The following is an 18,963-nucleotide window of genomic DNA, read 5'->3' as shown; positions in this document are numbered from 1 at the left end:
CTTTATGGCCAGGTACCTAATGACCCACATTGCCATACTACTAGGGACCACTGCCATACAATTTTTTGGTATTGCATCTGTACTTTTAGTTGATATTTTATTTAAATTTGTAACATAATCATCTTAATGCTTAAATCTCCATTTTTTATTACAAGTGACACCCTCCCGATCTTTATTACTAATTGATACTTAACTGATTCTGTCAAATAACCAACAAATTTATAGACAATAAAGAATACAGTTTAAAGTCAGATTAAAACCAAAGCAACATTTGTGCTAAAGCTAATCCCAGCACCAGCACAAACATTTAAGTCCTGCTATTGCGAGGTCACTGATCTGAAGTCTGGCTCCTGCTGCTGTGATGACTGTGGCAGTGCAGTGGTTGAGCTCATTTTAAAAACACAGGCTTTCATGCTGATGAGAATGCAGCAGTGGACCGAGACTGCATCACTTCACTCATACATTTATTATGCAAAATGTCAAAGCTATCTATAAAGACACAGGCTGTGGAAGGCTGTGAGTTGACAAGGACCTGAAGAGGGAGACAGAGAGCCAGATTCCCTTTTGACAAATCATTATGAGGAAAAGCAGAAACAAAGGTTGTCTGGCAGAGCGGTCTAATGAAGTGTGGTCACTTCTCTTGGCACTGCGGCAGGCAGTTTGGAAAAAAAGGCAAGTTTCTCTGCAAGGGCAGAAAAAGTCTCTCGCGATGAAAAAAAAACAAAAAACTAAACAAAAATTATGGGTTTTGATACTGCAGTACCTTTTCTGGCCCCAGACAGTACTTCTTATGATCCTGGTCCCCACAAGACTGAGTTAGTGATGTGTAATGATGCAACTGGAGTACAGGAAAAAATATATAAAGGTATAACTATGGAATAGTTCAGGTTAAGGGTGAAGGGTCAGGGGATGCAAGTGATCAAGAAACACAAAAAAACTGGTTTGTGTGTTTTCCTTTGTACTTGCGGTCTTTACTGCAATAAATATAAAATAACAGAAATTAAAATGAATTATGTTGAATTCATTTGCTTTGGTGGTGAGGCACTATAAAAAAGAAAATGGAGATGAAAAAAACTCATCTATCATTACTGGCTGACAATTCCTAAGCCATGGACTCCAGAGACTCCATTACACTACAAGCTATGAAAAATGAAAAGTGCAGTTGCTGAAAAATATACACGGGTTGCTGTAATTTTTCTTTCTTTGTTCCTTTCTTTCTGTCTGTCTTTCTTTCCTTTTTCCTTTCTTTCCTCCTAAAACGACCAGATGACGGATGACGACAGTGTCTTAGCACACCAGCGTGTCAACTGAGGTTTGGACGGGGGAAAATAATTGGCAGCGGTGTAAAGAGGCAGAAAAGGCAGAGACGGTCAGACACAAAGAAGCCTTTCTGTGAGCAAGCAGAACTACCTCACATCTCAACATATGCAGGAAACCACATCACCACCACCTTCCCCCCGGGACTCCACAGTGTGTGTGTGCATGTGAGGTACAGGAACGGAGGAATAGAGTGGGGTCAGGGGACATTTAATGCAACTCAATATCTTAAATCTAGTCTAAAAATAAATGAATCCAATGAGCACGCAAACACAGTGTAGAGGTTAGAGAGGGGGCGGGGGGGTATCATGAAGTCAGTGCTACAGTAGAGGTGTTATTGAGCTGGATTCATTTCTCTGGGTTATTTGGACTCAAAATGAATATTTGATCCCCCTTACCCCCCACACAGTCCAAACCAAGCTAAGATGAGTTAACTTTAAGAATTTCACATCTTTTTGATTAAAATTACACAGTGTATCCACTGCACTGTCAATTAAACGGTAGAGTGAATGCATATAATTGAATGATGAACTGATTGTTCCCTGCTGTGATGATGTATGTTCATACGTCTGAGGTCCACCATGAGGTATCAGCTATGAGTCATGGAAACTCATAAAAAGACGTCACCATCATTGGTGCAGGTTTCCAGAGAGACGTATAGGGACAAAATAAAATGTCTCAAATGCAGATAGATCATACAACTCTGTCCAAGCATGAAGAAAAGAACACTTCGTACGGCACAGTGAACCTGTCACATGAAGAAAATTTAGCAAAAATAATTTTCTCTTCAACTCAGCTTCATTAATCCAGGTTAACCAATAACACATCACTGGCAGCATTAAATAAAATGTACCTCTAATTTTAATTTATAAATACATCTAGTGTCATCTGGGGGATGAGCATTTAATCATTCTGTAACTGTCAGAGGAATGAAGATAAAATAATTGCAGTAAATAAGAAGTACTTTTCAGACCAATTTGGCAAGACTGGATCATTTTCCGCACATCTCCCAGGGTACACCGAACCCTGTGTCACTCGCCGACTGTCAACTTGTCCTGTACGGGGACTCTATACCTGCAGCGAATCCATGTCTTTCAAAGATCAGATGAAAGAAAATGGTAATTATGGTCTAGTTTTTACCATGTTGACACAACAGAGAGAGAGAGAAACAGAGAGAAAAAGAAGGAGCCAGGAGCATAAATCTGACTAATGTGGCAAAAAGCAGAAATAATACTCAGACTCCACAGGTCCCCAGGGGCCACTGACTGAAGCAGGTAAACTTTTCGCCGCTATTAAATTGTCACATTACACTCGACACACATGCACGTGCTGCCTCTCGTGCCTGCGTGGAAAAAATGTGTATTTTTATACAGTTTTGCAGCATCTGTGTGTGTGTGTTTAAGGGAAGCAAGCCAAGTCACCTGGAGCAGGACAGGTATAATTAAAGATTGGTGCCAAGATCTACTTAAAAAGCAGCCAGTCTGTCTAGTATAAACATGCCTGTCTGGGCACAGATTATACGTGTGTATGTGGGGGGATTATCTTAAACATGCATACGCAGCGGCCACAGCAGCAGTACCCACTGTTTCTCTTTGTTGACGTCCTCTGGCTGCTTTCTTCTTCAAGGTTCACCACTGTGAATAATCTGGATGTAGCCATGTGAGGTCAGGACGGAGGGGTCTCTCAAACACATTTTAGTTATGTGAATAGAAAGAAAAAAATATTTTAATTAGTAGAAAATTATAACATCAAACGTCATTTCCTTTTGTAATAGTTCTGTTAATTAACTGTTTCACTGGTCACAGGTTTGTCAGCAAACCAGGGTCACCAGTTTTCACTGACCTTTGTGAGATAACTGTCCATCAGTTTGTGCAACAGAGTCACTGTCACAGGTCTGTCACAAAACACTGTGCAGACAGTAAATGTCCATAATGTTCTCGAAAAACATGGAATGATCTGATTTGACGGATGTTTATTAAAGTCACAAAAGCCACTCGTCTGTGATGGAACCACAGTGAACGCTGAACATGAAGAAACAGCACTTAGCTTGACCACGAAACAAGCAAACACAAGGACTGAGTGAGGGAGAGAGACAGATGTGTATGTGCCTCACCAGGTGACAGGGCTGAGACTAATGGACAGGTAATCACTGGACACAGGTGAATGTGATGACACTGACTAAACCCAGAGAAACAGACAGGAGGACAGAGAGACAGACAGTCATAAGGAACACATTTGAAAAGGAAGACAATAAGATGACATAGAAAGTGTGTGTGTTTTTAATTTTACTCACCTTTAGTCCAAATGTGTCTCATAAGGAGACATAAAAAACAGAAAAACTGCTTAGTTTTTTTGTACAATAAATGCACATTTGTCAAATGAAAGGAGGCTGCAAGTTGGTGACACCAAGGTTTTACTGTAGCTACATTTAGAAAAAAGAACATAGGTCAGTGTCATTTTTTTGGTTTCCATCTCTTTGTTAGATCATTAACTGAACCAACGTTCCTGTAAATGGGATGAACAGAATTATAATCTGATTTCTACAATGTACATTTGGAGTTGGAAAATTTTTCTCTCAGCTTTTATTCCACGTCTGTCCCCGACACCTGTTTCCGTCTGAACGCTCCTCTTCCTCCACTTCATTGTAAACAAAAAAAGTGTTAAAATGTGCAGACTTCATAAACGTATCGTGATGACATGACAAACTGCCATAATTATTGGTTCAGGTGTCGTAGCTGTGCGGTGTAGTGTTGCTCACACTTCCTGTGGCGGCGACACACCACCTTATCATTGTGTGTGTGTCCATCTGCTGTCTAATTCATCATGGTGGTCTCCATGATTGCTTCATTTATTTAGTTGCCATCAACTCGATACGTTGTTTTATGTTTCATCACACAATGTGCCGTATGTGTGCTGTGCTCCCGGCTCAGGCCCCGGTGTCGACTTTCATGTTCAACTGATGGAGTGAAGAGGTTTTAGGTAAACAAGCTGCAGGGAGAGACGGAGGTGTGAACCGGCATCGAGTGTCGTTAAAACATGTCGTCGAGGTATCATCGGCAACAGTTGGCTCTTATACTTTAAATTACTGATGAATTTATTTTGAAAAATAATTTTGTTTTAAAGGATATTTTAAGGACTTTTCTTGATACAGTAATTCATTGTAAAATGATTATTTTATATGTTTTTAATATAAGTTATTATTTTTTGATTGATTTAATATAAAATATAATTATTAATTCTAATTATTTAATTATACTATTGTTTGAAGTCCATTGAAGTTTATCATAGAAAACACCTATCAGTTTTTAAATGAAAAATCATTAAGCAATGTTTAAGAGTCTTTAATGTGGAGTGCCTCTGTGGTGTTTAATTTAATTTAATTTTTTTTTTCACTTTTTATTTTTATTTTTTCAGGGTTTAATTGTCCTCAAAAAATGAGCTGGAACGAGTGACATATACTTGAATTTCACTATTCTATTAAAAATGTCCACTGCATGGGGAGTAATAATGTAATTTAATTTTCAGCCATTTTTGAATAATGTCTAAAGAGGTCAAAACATTTTCCTTACTGTAAGTAACAGACTAATGGATGGCTGATTATATTGTAATCATTAATTACAGTAGTTACTAATTAGCCAAATAAGTCAGCATTAACCTGAGAATGAATAAAATAAAAATTCAAATAAAGTTTGAAAATGTAAAACATAAACCTTGACCAAAAGTCTTCTCCTTCGACTCCTTCCCTCCCGTATCTTCATCTTGTCCTTCCTTCAGCCCATTAGACACCATCAGCTCATCGATCACAATGACCCCGTGTGTGACCTCTTTGCAGAAGCCGCCCAGAAAAGCAGGTCGGCTCCAAACTGCTCTTTGTTTGCTTCCTTCCTGTGTTCGTCAGGGCAGCATTGTGGTACTCTCAACAAGTCGCTCATTCAGCGGCAGCAGCAGAATTTGGATGTGTTGAAACGTACATCCTGCTCACAATGGCGGTTAGACTGTTAACAAATAATGACCATGACTGCCAGATATTTGACTGTGCCAAGGGAACTGTGTTTTTTTTTTTGTCCTACTGTTCACAGCTGGGATTTTTCTACTACTGATGTGAACACTGAAGGAAAGTACCAGTGTTTACAGGTTCTAAACTGAGGAGTTTGTATAAAACATACATTCATTTAAAACGTAATATAATCCTACAGCATAATCCTCAATTATTAATTTAAGAATGTATTTATTTTATCAAGTATTTACTAGTTTCTTCACTGTTTGTGTTCAATAACAGTCATCGTATTTTAAACAATTGAGTTCTTTGTGAAATACTTTCAAGTTATGCAGTGTAATACTATTGTTTTCAAAATAAAATAATTTTGTTAAAAACTAAACATTGTATTAAATGTGCACTCTTCGTTTCACTTGCAGAAACGAAGGATTTCCAGTAAAGGAGAGGTAAATGTTAAAGCAGTTAAAGCAGTGCTTTAGAAAAATGTTAAAGTTCATCCTTTTTAAAAAATTTTTTTTTCCTCACTTGGAAGGAAGAAGCTGTTGTTAGGGAAAAAAAATAAAATTGGAAATCTCTGTGTATTAGAGGCTGTGAGTCATTCACCTTGAAGAAAAACATTGTTGGTGGCTGAGTCACTGAGGTCACACCCCGCAGACACACAAACACACACACAGACACACACACACACGTAGCAAAAATGCCTGCCGTAGCCCTTAACACTCACCTTTACTGTTACTAAACTGAGTCTCGAACCTCAAAATAACCTCTCACTTGGCAGAAACTGCTGCACGTATGTCCGCAGGTTTATTACACACAGTATACCCTATATAACAAGGTACAGACAAACACACACACCTGCAAACACACATGCGTACACACCCTATGCATACAAGCGCACACCTACAAGTCACTCATCCAGTTTCCAAAATCTCCCTTTTTCTCACCCTTTCTCTTTCTTCCTATTCCTTTGTAACACACATCACACACACACCAGCCACACACACATGCACAGAAACAGCATTTGATTTCCTGTACCTCACTTGTCCAGAGCAAATGTGGACAAATTGACTTTTAAATAGGATCTCTCCTCGTACAGCTCTCTTCCCACTCCACTTAGCCAACTTGACATTTACAGATGGATCCACTTTTCTCCATAGTCCTCAATACAATGGGGATTTGTTCCGTCCTCTGCTGTTGCACAGTGGAAAGTCAGAGTCAAAGACTTGCCTGATCTGTAATCTCCGTGTTCACGTGTTAGACGTCATCACATCACTTGATTTTTTCTTTCTTTTTCAATCTTGCATTTGGTCCATTTGTTTATTGCAACGTTATTTTTAAAAATAACATTTAGCACAGTAACAGCCGCATATGACAAAGTTTAATCCAAATGATGCAATTCTAATGAAATCTCCATCGTGCACTGTCAGCCTGCTCACATGAAAATTAGGATTAAAAATGAGAAATAGAACAAATGGGTTTGCTGACTCTGTGGAGAGGACTAATAAGACTCACATGCTCTGGCAGCAACAGTTTTGTTTTTTTGGCATGAATTAAAAAGGTATCTGTAAACAATTTTCAGTTTGCTACTTCAGTGGAAACTGTTACTGCAATTCACATTTACTTCAGTTGATTTAGCAACAGTTTGGGAGTGAAGTCAGCCGTATCTAAAAAAGGGAAAAGCATCGAGAAATGTCAAAATGATAAGAGGAAAATTGACATTTTAGTTTCGATATCTGGTCATGCTGTCCAATCATTGGCCCTTCATAATGTTTCAGTAACACAGTGGGCTTCACCCTCTGGGCTTCATACCATCCAATCCCAGGTTAGATCATTTCTTATAAATAATAAAATTCACGTGTTTGAGGCACATTGTTGAGGAAGTTAAATAAATAAAAGGAGAGTGAATATTATTTCTCCCGGGTCAGCGTTGTTCCTCATCTTGACCCACCAGCTTAGAGTGTTCCCACCTGGATGACAGTGATAACAGAGACGGCCTCTAAACCCACCATTTAGATAAAGTGAGATTACTTAAGTGGTTGCACTGCTGTCAAAGACGTACACAAACACTGAAGGGTCTGGACTGAATACACAAACACTGTTCTACGGAGGTAGGACCGAGGTACACTCCTCTACACAAGAATACTGCAGTGTACAGTATATCATGAATACTATGAATATCATGTGTGGATACATGTCCCAGGGGTCCATGGTTATCCGCTGTCAGAGCTCATTTGTGAACCAAAAGAGCATCGATATTCAGACGTCCATGTTTCAGTGTGCTGTGAGTCCAGGTGACCTGGAATGGTGAGCTGATAGTTGCTGAACGTCAGTGATGTTACACTGTGACCAACGATATATTTACAATGGAAATACCATAAAATATCAGAAATACAAAGGTCGACACGTCAGTGCATAGCATGAAAAGACATCAAATGGAATTATATTCTTTTATTTTGAGTGTAGAATATTCAAATGGATTGTGAGAGGTGCTTTATTTTAGTAAAGTAAAGTACGACCTGACATTTCACTGTTTTAATAATTACATTGTTTCTATTTGTCACATTTAAAAGACATTCTACTATTGAAAATATTCCGTACTTTTTGCACACAGAACCTTTGCAGTGCTTTGTTGCTCATGGTCCAAAAACTCTGTTATTTTCAAAACTCTTATTTGCAACCTGCAGGTGTAAAGAATGACCGTGACTCCTTTAAAGCGTCCAGAGAACCACGTAGACGCCCAAAGATTGGGCGTACAAGCCCTGGTTTCTGGAGAAAGTGCCACTCTGAAGCAGACTTTCCACCTCGCCGATTAGTGCTTCCAGTAAGCGGATGATAGACTTCCCGCCTTTTCCACAGAGGAAAAGAAATAAGAGGGTGTGAGCAATTTAGAAAAGCTGTGCTAATGCCACGCTGGCAGTGAAAAACAATTAAGCTGTCTCTTTTTGACTATCATTATATCCTTCAGTAGTTTTCCAGGTCTCATAAAATGTACAGTCATAAAATGCATCACTAGAAGAGCTGCAGTGACGGAGTACAAGAACCTGACTGACATATATAAACATATATAAATATACACATGTGTTCAATTGGGTTTTTTTGTCCATCACATTGTTAATAGGATATATATACGTATATAAACTCATATATTTTGCCATATTATTGCTGCATAAACATTTAGTTAAAGACATCAACTACCATTTCAAAAATGTCAAAGAAATAAAATCACAAAATAAATAATAACTCTTTATTCAAAATGATGATGCAAACTACAAGGATAATCCATGGTTAAACGACATAAATCAAAAAACACCAACAATGGTATGCACTACTGCAAACATATGGTGGTAATGATCCCTTTCTCTCATCAAAGACAAAGTAAGACAGGAAACAAAGAGCCTCTGTGCTCCGAGTGAGACCGGGGACGTGGAAGATAAGAGTAAATCCGGGGATGAACATCAAATAACACAGACAGAAATGAGTTGAATGAATATGGTGGAGAAAAAAAAAAGCTTCTGGATTTCTCACATGTCACCGTACAGTACATCCATATAGAGAAGGAGATGCTGTGTAAAGTAGCAGCATGTAAAGTTCAGTGGGAGTGGGTACTGGTCCACCTAGACCACTGCATATGCAATATGTGCAAATACAGCTGTGGCCCAGTCCGTGGTTTAAGAAACCTAATGTGTGTCCTAATGTCTTTGACTGTAGACAGAATACAGAACAGTAACTCAACACTGGATCAACATTAGTGGTGTTTTTTAATTATAATGAATAATGAGTGGAGATAAGATGAAAGAACAGTGAGATCTGATCCAAACCCAGACGCTCTGAATATTCTTGGCTGTTCTGTGTCAGACACGAAAGCAGTTTTTTTTTTTTCCATCTGTCCCTCATCCTACATCACATCAGTGGCCAAAACAGAGGGATTTAAATGTCTCTGACACATGTGACAAGAAAAAAAAACCCTCAACCTCAAGTTGACATAACAGGTTGGAGCAGCCAGAGGTGGTGAGAGGAGGGCGTAGAAACACCAAACAGCCTGGAGCCACACCTGCTGCGTTCTTTAACCAATCACCTTCCAGAATGCTACTCCCTCACCTCAGTGACATGAATCAGGTCAGGAAATCAGCCAACTCATTACATTCCTAATTTGATCACAATAATGTTGAGTGTGTACAAAATAATAACAGCATCAAGTACGCACAGGTGCAGAATTTACATTTAAAGCAATACATCAGAGTGTGTGATGTCATGTGTGTTCTTATATTGTTTGTTTTTTTTAAATATGTGAACAAACCGGTCAGAGAATTGAACATTGCAGGTATGTTTTTATTCCACAGGTTGACACTGTCCTGTTTCCTGAGAGTCTTTGCTGTGTCTGGTACCGAACCACACCAAAACAGACAAAGTCTGTCCACGGTAACAATAACAGTCTCTGTCAGTCCTAATATTCCTGTGTGAAGCCCCTGTAGGCGACAGGGCTGCACACTGAGACACAGGTCTGCTCCTTCTCTTCCCTGGTGCCTTTTAATGAGGCTTGACTTGAGCAGAAATTAACTGTGATCTGGCGTACGTTAAACCAGCAGCTTTGGGTGCTCCAGAGGGAGATTCAGTATTTTGACATGAGACTGTTGTGGGTTGTTATTCGATTGGCCCACATTGTCAAGTCAGTTCATGAAAAACTCACCAATTAGTCTGAACAGAGTGGATGTCTACAGCAGGGAAATCGTATTAGTGTTAGGATTAGTGCCCGAAAAAAGATTCTGTGAGGTAGCGCCACTCTACGTGAACAATATAAATAGTAAACATGATGCCTGGCTGCTCAGAGACGAGTATTTTCCCACTAGTGGTTCGTAAACTCAGCTTTGGAATTCAGAGACCAACTAGACGTGAAACACCAGGCCTGCACACGTGGCTGCCAGGACAACGAAGAGCTCTGGCATCATTATAGACGGACCTCCCATACAGGGGGGTTAGGACCGGATCCAGCACAAGGAGCAATAATAAATACACAACTACAGTATATGTGCTTTCTGGACTGTCCCAGAAAAGTTAGTACGCTTTGTAAAAACCTGCAATAAAAACCAAGAAATGTAGTCAATTCACCTCTTCATTAAAATCTCCTTCAGGAGTTACTCAAACAATTGTGTTGTAAATGAGTTAACGTACGTTTCAAATGAAGACATGGATCTGAAAATGTTCTCATATTACAGGTGTGCACATTTTATTTCTAGGCTTCTTGTTTTTGATTTCTGCTCAGACCTTGTCAGGAGTTGCTGCTCCCTGAAAAAGTAATAAAGGCCCATTTCCCTTCATTGTGGCTGGACTTCAAAAGTCTTTGAGTTTTCAACGTTCCGCTGAAATAAAAATGTTCACTCTGCTTGACATTTTAACTCCCACTTTAAAGGGTGGAGGCACAGAGTTAAAAGGAATGAGCTCCACGCAGGTCGTCACTCACCCATCGCTCAAAGAGCACACGTCCCTTTCTCTCTCACTTTCTCCCTCAGGCTGGATTAAAAAAAATGACCGGACAGTAACTCTGGCACATGACCAAGTCGAGAATTTGTGCAGCGGTTTGCATCCAGACATCCCTTAAACCTGGGATTTAAATACGTTTCTGTTTCAAGACATATTTATCCATCTGCACTCTCTTGATCCCCAGTCCAAACCCACAGCGATGACTCATGGGTAAATGAGCAGGGATTGAGGTGGGGACGGGGGATAGGGGTGCAGGGAGCGGACAAATTAAGTCGCTGGGAACAGTTTGTGGCGAGGAATCAGAGAGATGTAGTTTGAAGCAGACTGCTTGTGGGCGCTGGATGCCTATCAGGCAGCGCAGTTGCCTGGAATAACAAACAGAGACTGTCAGGATGATGAACACGGATGGTGGTCCCTACTGTGAAGCCTTCTACAGAAATCGTCCTCCAGAGGACAAGGACAGAAGATTAATTTCATTTTAACACTTGAAAGGGTTCCAGGGCGTGTCCACGGAGGACAGTACGATACTGTGGGGACAGTGATGGAAAAACAACCAGAAGACAATAACAAACTGTGAGTTTATCTCACGACATAAATGATATGATTTTTTTGTTTTTTGTACATTTTGTAACGGTAAAAACCTCCTCCTCCTCCTCCATTGTGGCTTTGTGCTTCATTTTTACAACAGAGAATAAGCAGAAGTCTTTCACTGGCTTTAAACCTTCTCAGGGTCATAGAGGGAGCTGGAGCCAACCCCAGCAGTCACTGGGTGAGGGCGGGGTACGGACATCCTCCTACTTAGCCCACACGGAGGAGAGCGGTTAGTGCTCTTGCCTTACAGCCTAGGGCTTGAGCCGTCTTGGCCACTTTTCTCCTCCCACGGTCCAAAATCAAGCATCCATCCATCCATTATCTACCAGTCCATGTCAGGGCAGCAGCCATTCACACTCACATTCACACCTATGGTCCCATGCACACATGGGGAGAACATGCAAACTCCATTAAGAAAGATCAACTTGCAGCCCCAGAAACAAGCATAATAAGATAAACTGTCCACTCTAAACTGACCTCCAGTGTGAATGCAAGTGTGAAAGGTTGTTAATCTCCGTATTTGGCCATTCTACCCCTGCAACTCTGGGAAGAACTGAGTGCTAGAAAATGAATGGTAGGAACATGAATAAATACATTAAACATTTATCATACTATAACAAAATGGACAAACTGCCACGAGACAGAATCAATGTTCATTTTCTACACCAGAATGATCGGACTAATGAGTGAAGGAAAACATCGATCGATTTCTACAGCATCAGGCAGTCATTACCACACAGAATATCTCACAAGGAAAGTTCTGCGTCTCACTGTTTTACTGTAAACATAAATATATATTTGTTCTGAACAGGCGGTTCAATACTTCATATTGTTGTTATTCCACTGATTGTTATTTATTGTGAAAATAACTGTATTTGAATCTGGTGCTTGGAGCTCATTTTTAACATAGTGTTCACCTAAAAAAAAAAAATATATATATATATATATACTGTATATTTATCTCTGGTTCCGATATCAACAGAAGGATGGCCTATACTGTATATTTATCTCTGGTTCCGAGAGAGAGAGAAACACACAGGACAAAGCAGTTCAAATGGGGACGGAGGTGAGAGGAGGAAGGAGGAGGAGAGAAGGAGAGAGAAAAGGAGACTTCTGCATTTAATTTCTTATTTTTTATTTATTTATTTACTCTTTTTTGGTTTGGCAGCATAGAAATTACAGAAAATAATGATGATACTGTAATTGCTAAAAAATTATCATCTATCATGACTTCATGTGATGACTTCAGCCTACATAAGTGCTTTAAATCCCCTGTCTTGTTACTGATTCAGAACAAAACCAAATTAGGTAATTGTTCCATTATTTATAACGTTCTCGATGCAAAACCAGAACCAACACTGACCAAATAGGAGGAAATTTAATTCAGAAAAGAACCATCACGATGGTTTCATTGGTTCTTCTTCCTAATTATCAGAAGTTAAACCACATGTTTCTTTCTTCCCCTCTTTTGAGTATTTTTCAGTCTTGTTTTATTTTTGGTAAGAAACCCAAAGGGTTATCAAACAAACACACTTAAATGAAAAGAAAGCCACACATACACACATACAACCTCAGGGAATAAGGGGCACATAGTAGCTGCGATGTTTTGGACTACCAGTGTTCAAGCATCCACAGATGGTAGTCGTTGTAGATCCGGACGTGTGCCAGTCACCAGAGGCAGAACATCCAGAGCAAAACACCCTCTACAGTGACTGTAGTCTGTGAGAAAGAACCAGAGAAGAAATGAACGAACAAGGGGAAGAAGTCAAGGTGAACTCACAGGAGTTCTGTTCCGGAATTTGTTTGAATCCATTTTAAAAACATGTGCATCAGTACACACTGGTGTTGACACACAGTAAAACAGACAGACACTTTGTTTTATTTAAACTGCAAATATTCGGGAATTGGGAATTCTTTCTCACCTCGGTCTCCTTTGATTTTAGTTTTACGACCTTTGTTGTGAAACAAGCCAAACGTTTCAGCTGCTGCTCAAATATTACATCCACACGGAGCCGGTCCAAACCGCTTATTAAGGCCAGTAGTGGCAGTTAATATGAGGTGATAATAGAGTTTGGGCAAACGTGACTCACAGCCTGGTTGGGTTTCAGCCTCCACAATAGAACAGATGTGGTGGTGAGTTGACGTCCATGTAAAAACAAAAAAAAAAAAAAGGGGTTTCCTGCTTCCATACAGTCTGTTGGAATTTGCTCTCTGGTTTACAAAAAGAGAATATATCAAATAAAAATATTTATATTGTTAATATATTGTCAAGATTAGACTACAAAAGTTTTATGGAATGTAAAACATGATTTTCTATTCTTTATTTTATTTACTTTATACATATTCAGTAATAAGGAGTGCAACGTGGTTCTAGTCAAATCTCCGGGACACTTGACATAGAGAGTAAAACTTTTTTTTAAATTTGTTCCAAGTTAGAATATAGTTTAATGTCTTTTAACCAATTTTTTGATTTTTTTTCCAAAGCTTCAGTGAGTCGGTCCTGGACGTACGGCCCTTGTTATGTCTCCTGTGTAATCTGTATCAGTGTTTTACTGATGTTACACATTACCGTCACTGCTCAGCCATAGTTCATGTTTCTCCCTCTGAGCTTTTCCTCATGCCTTTGAAATAAAAGCAGCATGTAGCTGGGGTCGACTGAGGTAGCTACACGTCTCTGGCTCTCCGCTGGCAGATGTACTCCTCACGAATCTTGTTTTGTGTGTGTGTGTGAGAGAGAGAGAGTGTGTGTGAGTGTGTGTGTGAGTGTGTCTTACCATCTGGCCGCCATCAGCTGCTCCAGTTGAGGTCCTGCTGACAGTCGGGCCCGGCTGTCTGACTGGACTATTGTACATGTGCAGAGCGAGGCAGGCCACTGCTGCGTCTGAACCTCAGTGAGGGAAAAGTGTGTGACTGTGTACGTCAGTAATCGTGACACACACATGTCCTGTTTTATTAGAAAACTCATCGTCCTATAATGTGAAGAGAACGTTCTCGATACGTCACGGCTACTCTTCTTGGTGAATAAGCTTTAAAACATTGTTTCTCAGAATTCGCGTCAAGACCCACAGATAGAGTCATTTTTTTTGGCGGGTCAACTTGTTTTATTGAGCTCTAGGATGTACAGCAGGAGTCACCAAGTATATGTTGGGGACAAAATAAAAATCACATTTATGTCTATCATTATTACTTGATGTTTTGGAATCGAGTCGTGGACCGGAACTGTTTGGTGTGCCGGATTTGGTTCACAGGCCGTCAGTTAATGATCATTGATGTACTGTATGTAACATGTCCTATGTCTATGTCCATACTTTTCAATGTTACTAGAGAAATATACTGACTCCATTGCACACTGTTACCTGTGATGCAGCACTGGCTGTGGCCAGTCCTCTGAGGAGATTTTATTATATTTTTTTAAGTGGCATGACGCATATTATGACGGGCCTGTGCAGCTGAATTGTTCAGGCTACCTTCCTTGCGACCGTTCCTTTCAGCCAAACTGGACCAGAGCGCTGCAAAACAGGAACAAACCCTGGCCTCTGGTCCCAGTGTTGTTCTCACATTTCCACTGCTGGGTCCAAAACATTGATGAGAGATGATATAATGTCTGTGCTGGTATTTAGTGGAATTCATTTCACTGTAGAATCAATAGTCGTTTGGAGATTTTATCGTAAACATGTTCATTTTTCTGTGTGTCTCTTTCCCGCTGTGCAATCAGAGTGTATTATGTGAGCGGCAGATTATAAACAGCCACATAACCATGACTGCAGGGACTGGGACGAAGGCTAAAAAAATGTTTCATCTGCCGAGACAACTCAGGACAGGTCGGGATGTGACAATGAAAATCAGCTCAGCCGTTCACGTCTGACATGCACATATGAGCAGAGAGTAGTGTTTCAATATCACTTCTTAAATAATGTGTGTGTCCGTCGCTCTGTTACTGTAATTTGGCAAAGTGGTGGTGACATTTTCACTGATCATGTATTGTGTCTACAGCAGCGAGTCTGGATGCCCCGGAGGACTGCAGGGCTGTGACTCATCCTTAAAGCCTTTGCGCCTGTGACATGGAGAAAGGAAATAAGAGCCAGATGCCAACAGATATCCACCAGCACATGGCTCACGCGACAGAGCAGGCTTTGTGTGTGTGTGTATTTGTGTGTGTGTGTTCGCTCACAGTAGTCGTGCACAAAAGATTCAGGTGTGACTCAAGTGATTTTCCAGCGGTGATTCTACGTCAAAGTCTGGCTGGTATGTTTACAATACAATTGAATTCGCCTTAAGACCCAAAACAGGACTTAGAGGGAGAGCCACACACACACACTTAAAAATACTAGCCGCACACAATAAGAAATACCATGTTTTTTTAATAGTTTACTCTGCAGCCTATAATTTTGTCCCAGGGTTTAGGGTTTTTTTCCCCCAGTACTTAAGCGGTAAGGAAAATATTGTAGCTAAAACAGATATTACAAACTTTATTTTAGAGGAGTAGAAGCTGAGCTGGCTTAAGACGTTGGTTTCCATCAAAAATATATCTAAATATACAGTGGTGCGCTGCCAGTAAATCACCATCATCCACCAATCTAGAACTTTCCCCATGTGTTTATACAGTTAAGTCAAAGATTGAAATCAAGAAGTGGCCATTATGGGCTGCAGCTTTGCCAAGGTTTTGAAAAATGATCTCAATTTGGAGTCAACAACAGCAGATCTGGCAACAACGGCAGATCTTGTTACCTTTTCTCATATTCACCCTCTTTCTGTTGGAAATGACAGAGAGTTGAGACGGAGCGGAGGCCGTAGGAATATACTGGACACCATCTGTCAACAACCGTGTTGGTTGTTCTCACAGCACCAGTGACAATTTAACAAAACTGACATACGGGACAATGAGTTTTTGTAATGGAGGAGATTTGTCCAAAAGACGCTGTGTCTGTCATGAGGGATGAACGTTTGTGTTGCTTCGAGTATTGTTAACGCAGCGTGGTTAAACCGAAAAAGACACTTTAAAAATACTGTTGCATTTCTTTGTGTTTTAGGTCTATGTGGGCTTCACTGCTGGTTTAATGTGAGGTTCAGAGACATTACATCACAAAACCTCTCACAGATGAACAGACCTTCAAGACGAACCAAGAGAGAAACACAATACAAGCTAAGATATAGCAAGATTTTTATATATTTTTTATTCTAAATTTCAAGGTCCCTGCTGTAAATGTTTCTCATAAAACTTTGTAATTTGGTAAAACAGTTTTGAAAGAAATGCTGAATGTTAAATTACAATGTAGCGTAGCTATAACAAATCTGGTAATAAAATTCCAACCTAGCCTCATATTTAAAACCATCTCCTCCCAGACATGGATGGATGACAGGACCGGGGGAATGGATGACATCAGCCAACATTTAGTGTTATTTTAGCACAGCAGTAGTAAGCCTTAAGATCATTCTGACAAAGAACAAACCGTGAGAAAATAAATCTCTCCTCTGGATGTGAAAGCTCGTCAGGTTTTTAAAAAAGTGATGTAAATGTGTTTTCACTAAAACTGGCAGATTTGCTTTAGTCTCTACTTCTTTTTCAAAAATCGCCTACTAACTCGATATAAATCACATTCACAGCTCACACCAAATGCCTTGTGACTTTTTATTTGCTTTTTATAGCCTTGAGCGTTCACGTAATCCCCCATCTCCGTGTGTTTACACAGCAGATGTTAACAGGAGAGGGCCTTTAATTTAAAATCAGACCAGGACCACATTTTATAAATAATATATTTGGATGTCTTATAGGGCGGTACGTAACCATCAAGGTATCGTGACAAACATTTTCGTGCTGCAAATTGCATCAGTAGCTCCATTTTTATCCTTGATTTTCTTCAGTTACTCATAGACTTTTTTTTTTTTATCAGGGGAGTTTGAGATGAAAATGGGAGTTTTAAGCTCCCTTATCTGATAGCAACAGAAAGACAGAAGCAAATGCTAATGCATGCATCCATCTGCGGCTGCCTGATGCTGCCAGAAAAATTTAATGGGTCAAACAAAACCCCTGCTCTTAGAGGATGAGGCAGATGTTTGCAACAGGCAAAAAAAAAAAATTCTTCTTTGACATTAAACATTTTTCAGTGAGAACTAAATAGACAGATCTGACAAATCTGCCTCCACAAAAACAGAAAAACGTGCATGAGTTTCCACATCTGAGCTTGGGTGGTATTAAAAATGAAAAGACATACTCTCTTCATCTGGAGAACATGAGCAGGGATGGAGGGGTTGGGGGGGGGGTATTTAAAAAGAGCCATGTGCCTTCAGTCCCATCAGTTCATCAATAATCCAGACTGGGAAGTCATTCATCAGGGCCCTTGAGAATGTAATTACACATTCATCTCAGTGACTGACACGTTATCACACTGTGCACTCAGTCAGTGGTGGAGGTAATGACAGGCCATGGGATTAATGGGACGCTGGATTTTTCTGGTACATAGATGTGATTTAATGTTTAATAAAATGTGCATCTATATATATTTGAATTAGTCACAGATAAAAACAGGTGTGAAACCCATATATCTGCCTGCTGTTAGTTGCCATTCTGCTGCAACAATTGCAATTGAGATAAATTGATTATTAATCCACAGCTACCGTGTGATGAAAAATGTATGTTCCATTTCAGCTCCAAATATAAGACAATACATAATTAATATAACAAATAATAATGTTAATATTGCTAATAAGAAATCATTGTTTTCTATTAGCCATAAATACATTTTAAAAAATCTGAACAGATTTTAAAACATTTTTGTAAATGTGAAGAAATATTAAACATTGTATTTTAGTCAAATCTAATTCAAACTGAGGAATTTTAAAAGTGACGTTTGATGCTGAGTATTCTTCACATATCCCTCACCCCTATATATGAACACACCTGTAGCCTTCAGTTTATTGTGAGAAATAACGTGTGGAGTGACATCCCGCAGAGCAGTCTTCCATGACACTTTCTCACAGGTGACTTCTCCTTTTCCGTCCAGTCAAGTGAACCGTCACCTGGACACCTGTAACTTGACACAGTAAGGGTGTAATGAACAAAAGGCAGGGATAACTGCTGTTAATTTGTGAGTCACTGACCCCTAATCCTGCTGAGGTTTTCACACAATGCTCCTGTTTGACCTTTCCCCGATGTTACTCATCATGTTAACGTTTTCCACCACATTCTTCAGTGCGGTGGAGCTCACGCACACAAAAGCGCAGACAGGGTAACATTTTAGGCGTGGCCTGTCACTTAGCACCGACTCATAGTGGAGAGTTTTCAGCATATTGTTTGAACTTGTCTGACTGATTCGATCAAGTTCACTTTTACCAAAGAGCCACAGCATCCCAAGCCAAGTGAATGTTGATGTTGAGTTTTTTTGTTTCTAAAGACACGGTGAATTTTAACTGATATGAAAAAAAGAAAAAGTAATAATTAAATACAGTACAGTAACTCTACTCCCTGATTTGAAGAATTACTCGGTACTTTTGGATATAACTCAAGTCGGCACATTTCTGCCAGGGGATGAAGTGGAGACAAAAACGTCTGTGGACCTTGCCCAGCCCAGTTTGCAACAATT

The sequence above is a fragment of the Cynoglossus semilaevis genome, chromosome 20 (genome assembly GCF_000523025.1).
Source record: "Cynoglossus semilaevis isolate Cse_v1.0 chromosome 20, Cse_v1.0, whole genome shotgun sequence".
Taxonomy (NCBI): Eukaryota; Metazoa; Chordata; class Actinopteri; order Pleuronectiformes; family Cynoglossidae; genus Cynoglossus; species Cynoglossus semilaevis.
The sequence above is the reverse complement of the archived record's forward strand: the minus strand, read 5'-3'. Positions refer to the sequence as shown.